Genomic DNA, 9,981 nt, shown 5'->3' with positions numbered 1-9,981 from the left:
CTTTGTTATTTGGTTGCAGGGTTGCTTGACAGAGACCATCTTCATCCTATGCCTCCTACGGATTGATAAACCTTAGGTCATCCACTTGAGGGAAATTTGCTACTGTCCTACAAACCTCTGCACTTGGAGGCCCAACAACGTCTACAAAAAGAAGGTTGTGTAGTAGACATCAAGCTCTTTTCTGGCGCCGTTGCCGGGGACGTTAGCGCTTGAAGGTATATCTTTAGATCTTGCAATTGAATCTTTTTGTTTCTTGTTTTATCACTAGTTTAGTTTATAAAATAAAACTACAAAAATTGAATTTGAGTCTACCTCATACACTTCATCTTTTTAATATCTTTCGTGAGTATGATGGAAAGGAAAGTTGAGCCAAAGTGTTAGAAGAAGAATGCATTAAAATGTTTGGCACTAAATCTTTGAATGATGAGCATGATTGCAATGTTGTTAGTATGAACTCCTTGAATATCCATGGTACTAATGATGATTGCACTAGTTATGATGAAAATGTCTCCTATAAACATGTCAATTTTTGTGGAGTGCATTGGGTTTGTAAGTACACACCAAATAGGGAAGATAGATATTGCAAGAGGCATAAGTACTTAGAAACTAAATGGTTGTAAGAAAGGCTAGATGTTTGTGCTGAAAATTTAAATTTTCTTAGCCATACTTGTGAACTTTGCAATGAACATGATCATTTCAGTACCCAATGCAAATTGTTTCATGATTATATCGTGTCCAAAAATTATGATGACTTGATTTCCCTTGCACATCATAATGAACTTAGTTTGCTCTTTGGTTATGAAGAAATGAAACGTATAAGTAAGGATATTCCAAAATTTGCCCTTGATAGAGTTCTTCATTTTGATCTAGAGGAAATTTATATGTATTGCGCGGTGAATTGCATTGAAAATCCTTATATTGCCAATTACATAAAGAAAAGAAAACAAATAGAAGATGAAGAGAACACTAATGAAAGGGAAGAGACTTCCCAATACCATCCTATTATTTCTTATGATGAATCAGGTAACAAGGAGGAGCCCCCTATTCAACCAATCTCATTAATAAGGAGCTCCAAAAAGAGGATTGAACCCACACATGAGGTGAAGAAGAAGAAAAGAAAAAGGAAGAGAGGTAAAAAGATATCTCCCCCAAATAATGTTGCTCCTATTACTATTGTGCCTCATGAAAATATAATTGTGGAAGATAATGACACTTTTTATGATCTTGAAAATCTTTTTGGCACTTTCTTGGAAGAATATGATAATTGCTATACCATTGGTGCTATCCATACTATTAATGATGAAAGTGATTATGCTTATGATATGAAAAGGCCCAAGCTTGGGGATGCTATGTTTGATGAAGATGATGTTTTTGAGAATATATTTGCTGCAATTAATGTTTGTCCCAAGCTTGGGGATGCTACGTTTAATGAAGATGATATTTTTAGTCTCCCAAGTTTTGATATGCAAATTTATAATGATGATAGCATGCCTCCTACCTATGATGATTATTGTGATGATACTTATGATATAAAAAGTAGTGATGATTATATTTATAAAAGTTGTCATGATTGTGATTACCCTTTTTTTGAACATTACTCTTTTAATGTGGAAACAATTTATAGTATTCGAGTTTCTTATGACACTTCCACTATTCCGAATGAGAAGAAATCTTGCTTATGTGGAGAGTAATAAAATTTCTATGCTTGTAGATCATGAAAAGAATGTTTTATGTGATAGTTATATTGTTTAATTCATTCATGATGCTACTGAAAATTATTATGAGGGAGGAACATATGCTTGTAGGAATTGCAATAATATCAAGTTTCCCCTCTATATGCTTAAAATTTTGAAGTTTTGCTTGTTTTACCTTCCTATGCAAGTTGATTCTTGTTCCCACAAGTTGTTTGCTCACAAAATCCCTATGCATAGTAAGTGGGTTATACTTAAATTTGCTAGTAATATTCTTCAATATGCTCTCTTTATGTTACAATTCTTATCCTTTATGTGAGCATCGTTGAAATCATCATGCCTAACTATGGGTGTTAAACGATAGCGCTTGTTGGGAGGCAACCCCATTTTATTCTTGTTCCTTTCTTTTTGTTCCTGTTTAGTAATAAATATTTAATCTAGCCTCTGTTTAGATGTGGTTTTATGCTTTTAATTAGTGTTTGTGCCAAGTAGAACCTTTGGGAAGACTTCGGGAAACTCTTTGCGATCATGCTGTAAAAAACAGAAACTTTAGCGCTCACAAGAACTGCTGCCATTTTTATTTGGAAAGTGCTATTTAGTTAATTATTTTTGCAGATGATTAATAGATAAATTCCTCACGTCCAAAAATTTATTTTAGAATTTTTGGGGTTCCAGAAGTTTTTTGTTAGTTACAGATTACTACAGACTGTTCTGTTTTTGACAGATTCTGTTTTTCATGTGTTGTTTACTTATTTTGATGAATCTATGGCTAGTAAAAGAGTTTATAAACCATAGAGAAGTTGGAATACAGTAGGTTTAACACCAATATAAATAAATAATGAGTTCATTACAGTACTTGAAGTGGTGTTTTGTTTTCTTGCGCTAACGGAGCTTACGAGTTTTCTAGTTTAAGTTTTGTGTTGTGAAGTTTTCAAGTTTTGGGTAATGATTTGATGGATTATGGAACAAGGAGTGGCAAGAGCCTACGCTTGGGGATGCCCAAGGCACCCCAAGGAAATATTCAAGGATAACCAAGAGCCTAAGCTTGGGGATGCCCCGGAAGGCATCCCCTCTTTTGTCTTCGTTCATTGGTAACTTTACTTGGAGCTATATTTTTATTCACCACTTGATATGTGTTTTCCTTGGAGCGTCATTTTATTTTCTTTTGTTTTGCTTGTTGTTTGAACAAAATACCAAGATCTAAAATTATTAAATGTTAGAGAGTCTTCACATAGTTGCATAATTATTCAACTACTCATTGATCTTCACTTATATCTTCCGGAGTAGTTTGTTGTTTGCTCTAGTACTTCACTTATATCTTTTAGAGCATGGTGGTAGTTTTATTTTGAAGAAATAGATGAACTCTCATGCGTAACTTAGATTATTTTGAGAGTCTTAAATAGCATGGTAATTTGCTTAAATAATCCTAATATGCTAGGTATTCATGATTAGTAAAAACTTTCTTATGAGTGTTTTGAATACTAAGAGAAGTTTGATTCTTGATGATTGTTTTGAGATATGGAGATAGTGATATTAAAGTTGTGCTAGTTGAGTAGTTGTGAATTTGAGAAATACTTGTGTTGAAGTTTGCAAGTCCCGTAGCATGCACATATGGTAAACGTTATGTAACAAATTTGAAACATGAGGTGTTCTTTGATCGTCCTCCTTATGCGTGGCGGTCGGGGACGAGCGATGGTCTTTTCCTACCAATCTATCCCCCTAGGAGCATGCGCGTAGTGCTTGGTTTTTGATGACTTGTAGATTTTTGAAATAAGTATGTGAGTTCTTTATGACTAATGTTGAGTCCATGGATTATACGCACTCTCACCCTTCCATCATTGCTAGCCTCTTCGGTACCGTGCATTGCCCTTTCTCACATTGAGAGTTGGTGCAAACTTCGCCGGTGCATCCAAACCCCGTGATATGATACGCTCTTTCACACATAAACCTCGTTATATCTTCCTCAAAACAGCCACCATACCTACCTATTATGGCATTTCCATAACCATTCCGAGATATATTGCCATGCAACTTTCCACCATTCCGTTTATCATGACACGGTCATCATTGTCATATTTCTTAGCATGATCATGTAGTTGACATAGTATTTGTGGAAAAGCCACCGTTCAAAATTATTTCATACATGTCACTCTTGGTTCATTGCATATCCCGATACACTGCCGGAGGCATTCATATAGATTCATACTTTGTTCTAGTATTGAGTTGTAATCATTGAGTTGTAAATTAATAGAAGTGTGATGATCATCATTTTCTAGAGCATTGTCCCAAGTGAGGAATAAAAAAAGAGAAATGCCATAAAAAAGAGAAGGCCCAAAAAATTGAGAGAAAAAGAGAGAAGGGACGATGTTACTATCCTTTATCACACTTGTGCTTCAAAGTAGCACCATAATCTTCATGATAGAGAGTCTCTTGTTTTGTCACTTTCATATACTAATGGGAATTTTTCATTAAAGAACTTGTCTTGTATATTCCAACAATGGGCCTCCTCAAGTGCCCTAGGTCTTTGTGAGCAAGCAAGTTGGATGCACACCCACTTAGTTTCTTTTGTTGAGCTTTCATACATTTATAGCTCTAGTGCATCTGTTGCATGGCAATCCCTACTCCTTGCATTAACATCAATCGATGGGCATCTCCATAGCCCATTGATTAGCCTCGTTGATGTGAGACTTTCTCCTTTTTTGTCTTCTCCACATAACCCCCATCATCATATTCTATTCCATCGATAGTGCTATATCCATGGCTCACGCTTATGTATTGCATGAAAATTGAAAAAAGTTTGAGATTACTAAAGTATGAAACAATTGCTTGGCTTGTCATCGGGGTTGTGCATGATGAGAGCATTCTTGTGTGACGAAAATGGAGCATGACCAAACTATATGATTTTGTAGGGATGAACTTTCTTTGGCCATGTTATTTTGAGAAGACATGATTGCTTAGTTAGTATGCTTGAAGTATTATTATTTTTATGTGAATATTAAACTTTTGTCTTGAATCTTATGGATCTGAATATTCATACGACAATTAAGAAGAATTGAAATTATGCCAAGTAGCACTCCGCATCAAAAATTATATTTTTATCATTTACCTACTCGAGGACGAGCGGGAATTAAGCTTGGGGATGCTGATACGTCTCCAACGTATCTATAATTTTTGATTTCTCCATGCTATATTATCTTTTGTTTTGGACATTATTGGGCTTTATTATCCACTTTTATATTATTTTTGGGACTAACCTATTGACCCAAAGCCCAGTGCCAGTTCCTGTTTTTTCCCTTGTTTTAGTGTTTCAAAGAAAAGGAATATCAAACGGAGTCGAAACGGAATGAAACCTTCTGGAGAAGTTATTTTTGGAAGGAAAGCTACCCGATAGACTTGGAGTGCACGTCAGGAAAGAAACAAGGGAGCCACGAGGCAGGGGGCGCACCCACCGCCCTAGGGCGCGCCCTCCACCCTCGTGGGCCCCTCGTGGCTCCCCTGGCGTATTTCTTACGCCTATATATATCCATATACCCTAAAATGATCGGGGAGCAGAATAGATCTGGAGTTCCGCCGCCAGAAGCCTCTGTAGCCACCGAAAGCCAATCTAGACCCGTTCCAGCACCCTACCGAAGGGGGAATCCCTCTCCGGTGGCTAACTTCATCATCCCGGTGCTCTCCATGATGAGGAGGGAGTAGTTCTCCCTCGGGGCTGAGGGTATGTACCAGTAGCTATGTGTTTGATCTCTCTCTCTCTCGTGTTCTTGAGGTGGCATGATCTTGATGTATCGCGAGCTTTGCTATTATAGTTGGATCTTATGATGTTTCTCCCCCTCTACTCTCTTGTAATGGATTGAGTTTCCCCTTTGAAGTTATCTTATCGGATTGAGTATTTAAAGATTTGAGAACACTTGATGTGTGTTTTGGTGATCAACTTGCGGGGTCCTCCCATGAACCTATGCATAGGGGTCGGCACACGTTTTCGTCGTGATTCTTCGGTAGAATCTTTGGGGCACTCTTTGAAGTACTTTGTGTTGGTTGAATAGATGAATCTGAGATTGTGTGATGCATATCATATAATCATACCCACAGATACTTGAGGTGACATTGGAGTATCTAGGTGACATTAGGGTTTTGGTTGATTTGTATCTTAAGGTGTTATTCTAGTACGAACTCTAGGGCTGTTTGTGACACTTATAGCAATAGCCCAACGGATTGATTGGAAAGAATAACTTTGAGGTGGTTTCATACCCTACCATAATCTCTTCATTTGTTTTCCGCTATTAGTGACTTTGGAGTGACTCTTTGTTGCATGTTGAGGGATAGTTATGTGATCCACTTATGTTATTATTGTTGAGAGAACTTGCACTAGTGAAAGTATGAACCCTAGGCCTTGTTTCAACGCATTGCAATACCGTTTATGCTCACTTTTATCATTAGTTACCTTGCTGTTTTTATATTTTCATATTACAAAAATCTTTATCTACCATCCATATACCACTTGTATCACCATCTCTTCACCGAACTAGAGCACCTATACAATTTAGCATTGTATTGGGTGTGTTGGGGACACAAGAGACTCTTTGTTATTTGGTTGCAGGGTTGCTTGAGAGAGACCATCTTCATCCTACGCCTCCTACGGATTGATAAACCTTAGGTCATCCACTTGAGGGGAATTTGCTACTGTCCTACAAACCTCTGCACTTGGAGGCCCAACAATGCCTACAAGAAGAAGGTTGTGTAGTAGACATCATGGCACAAAATAACAATATCAGGGGCACTCAGGTTTCCACAGTTTCCACGCCCAATTAAGCATCTACTAGCAAATATAGCAAAGTAACGTAGAACAGGAAAGTGTAAGCTAGTAGTTCGTGCATCGGAAACCTTCCTCGTTTCCCCTACAGTGATGGTATCAATAAACCCATCCACATCGTTACGATGTGGTTCCTCTATGATGCCCTCGAAAGGGATCAAACAAACCTGACAAAAATCACGAATTGACATCTCCTTATGCTCATCATATAAATAAAACTCCACCATAGGTGGTGAGCTCCTAGCATGGAAATGAAAGTTTTGCACAAAGATATTTGTGAGTAAGAGATATTGTTCGCGTTGGTCGTGGAGGAAGGAGGTGAGGTCTGCATTCTCAACCAATTCATAAAAATCATCATAAATCCCGGTTGCTCTCTAGAAATCATCACAAGGTCATTCACACAGCCGAACCTCCGCCGTGCGAGGTAGATTATATTTGGGCCCTCTTTGCTTCTTCATTTTGCTTTTCTTTCGAGCTTCGGCTCGATGAGCCCCTAAAAAATCTCTTCATTATTTTTTTAAAAAATTCTGAAATTTTTAGTAACTTCAAATAAAAGTAAACGAAACTCAACAAAATTGATAGCAACTACTCCTACAAGTGCCTAGAGCCTATATCTTGCATTAGAACTACTTGGAACCATATAAATGTGACATGCAAGCTCAAGAACATGGTCACCTAGGCAGCACAAATTTGCAATGAATAAAGCACTAGAACAAAAACTAATTGGACCAATGGAGGAGTCACATACCAAGGAACAATCCCCCAAAGCAGTTTTGTGAGAGGTGCTTTGAGCAAGGAGATCGAAAATCGCAGCAAAATGAGCTAGAACTCGTGCTTGAGCTGGATAGTGATGTTTGTGGGAGGAAGAAGAAGTGTATGGGTGCGGGAATAAGTGGAGGGGAGCCACCATGGGCCCACGAGGTAGGGGGGCGCTCCTAGGGGGTGGGCGCGCCATGGACCCTCGTGGCCAGGTGCTTGCTCCCCCTGCTGTGTTCTCAATGCCAGATATTCTCAAATATTCCAGACAAAATTTTAAATTTGAGGGCATTTGGAGAACTTTTATTTTTGGGGTATTTTTATATTGCACGGATAATCAGAAAACAGACAGAAATTACTATTTTTGCTTTATTTAAACTAAATAACAGAAAGTAAAAGGAGGGTACAGAAGGTTGTGTTTTCTAACTTCATCCATCTCATGCTCATCAAAAGGAATCCACTAACAAGGTTGATCAAGTCTTGTTAACAAACTCATTTCGAGTAACATGAGACCGGAGAAATTTCGAATAACACTAGGTTACCTCAACGGGGATATGCACATCCCCAACAATAAGAATATCATATTTCTTCTTGACATTAGGAAGAGGAAATTCAAAACCTCCAAAAATAATCGATGGAATTTTTCCAATAGAATTGATACTGTGGACTTGAGGTTGTTTCCTCAGAAAGTGTACCATATGCTCATTACCATTAACATGAAAAGTGACATTGCCTTTGGTGCAATCAATAACAGCCCCTGCAGTATTCAAAAAAGGTCTTCCAAGAATAATAGATATACTATCATCCTCGGGAAAATCAAGAATAACAAAGTCCGTTAAAATAGTAGCGTTTGCAACCACAACAGGCACATCCTAACAAATACCGACACGTATAGCAGTTGATTTGTCAGCCATTTGCAAAGATATTTCGGTAGGTGTCAACTTATTCAAATCAAGTCTATGATATAAAGAGAGAGGCATAACACTAAAACCAGCTCCAAGATCACATAAAGCAATTTTAACATAGTTTCTTTTAATGGAGCATGGTATAGTTGGTACTCCGGGATCCCCTAGTTTCTTTGGTATTCCACCCTTAATAGTATAATTAGCAAGCATGGTGGTAATTTCAGCTTCCGGTATCTTTCTTTTATTAGTAAAAATATCTTTCATGTTCTTAGCATAAGGATTCATTTTAAGCATATCAGTTAATCGCATACGCAAAAAAGATAGATCTAATCATTTCAGCAAAGCGCTCAAAATCCTCATCATCCTTTGTCTTGGATGGTTTGGGAGGAAAAGGCATGGGTTTCTGAACCCATGGTTCTCTTTCTTTACCGTGATTCCTAGCAACAAAGTCTTTCTTATCATAACATTGATTCTTTGATTGTGGGTTATCAAGATCAACGGCGGGTTCAATTTCTATATCATTATCATTACTAGGTTGAGCATCAACATGAACATCATCATTAACATTATCTCTAGTTTCATGTTCATTACCAGATTGTGTTTCAGCATCAGAAATAGAAATATCATTGGGATTCTCAGGTGTGTCAATAACAGGTTCATTAGAAGCACGCAAAGTCCTATCATTTTTCTTTTTCTTCCTTTTAGAAGGACTAGGTGCATCTATATTATTTCTCTGAGAATCTTGCCCAATTCTCTTAGGATGGCCCTCGGGATACAAAGGTTCCTGAGTCATTTTACCACCTCTAGTCATAACTCTTACAACATTATCATTTTTCTTACTATTTAATTCATTGAGAAAATCATTTTGAGCCTTAAGTACTTGTTCTACTTGAGTGGTAACCATAGAAGCATGTTTACTAATGAGTTTAAGTTCACCTTTAACTCTAGACATATAATCACCCAAGTGTTCAATAATATAAGCATTTTGTTTCAATTATCTACCCAAATAAGCATTGAAGTCTTCTTGCTTAACCATAAAGTTATCAACCTCATCCAAACATTGGCTAGCAAACAGAGTAGGAGGGATTTCAGCTTTATCATATCTATAGAGAGAATTTACCTTTACTACCTCTGTCGGGTTGTCAAGACCATGTATTTCAATAGGTGATGGATTAGAACCATATATTTCTTCAATAGGCGGTAAATTAAGACCATGTATTTCTTCTTCAGCTCTAATACCCTTTTCTTTCATGGATTTCTTTGCGTCTTGCATATCTTCAGGACTGAGAAATAGAACACCTCTTTTCTTCGGAGTTGGTTTAGGAATAGGCTCAGGAGCTCGTGATGAAGCTATGTACCTAGGGTAGGGTCATAGACCTGACCTATACATCCTCCCCTAGGATGTCACCCTAAAGCGAGGATCATTCAAAGGGTACCTTCATCCACTCGACCAGAGACGTTCCACTCGGAAGAATCAATGTCACTCGACCGTCGCAGAAGTCACTCGACAGGCAGAAGATCTAAAGCCACTCTGCATGAACAACGGTCGGGCATTTAATTATAGACTTAATTTTCATTTATAGCACTTTAGTGTGGGCGTTACCAGTAACGTTCTCTCTTCAATGTACCTTAAACCCTCTATGACGTGGGCTGGCTGGGGTCCTGGCGCACTCTATATAAGCCACCCCCCTCCACAGGCACAAGGGTTCGCACCCCCTATAACTCACACGCATATAATCCAGTCGACCGCCTCCGGGCTCCGAGACGTAGGGCTATTACTTCCTTTGAGAAGGGCCTGAACTCGTAAAACTCGCGTGTA

This window comes from Triticum aestivum, chromosome 2A (assembly GCF_018294505.1).
Source record: "Triticum aestivum cultivar Chinese Spring chromosome 2A, IWGSC CS RefSeq v2.1, whole genome shotgun sequence".
Classification (NCBI taxonomy): domain Eukaryota; kingdom Viridiplantae; phylum Streptophyta; class Magnoliopsida; order Poales; family Poaceae; genus Triticum; species Triticum aestivum.
This window is presented reverse-complemented; position numbering follows the sequence as displayed.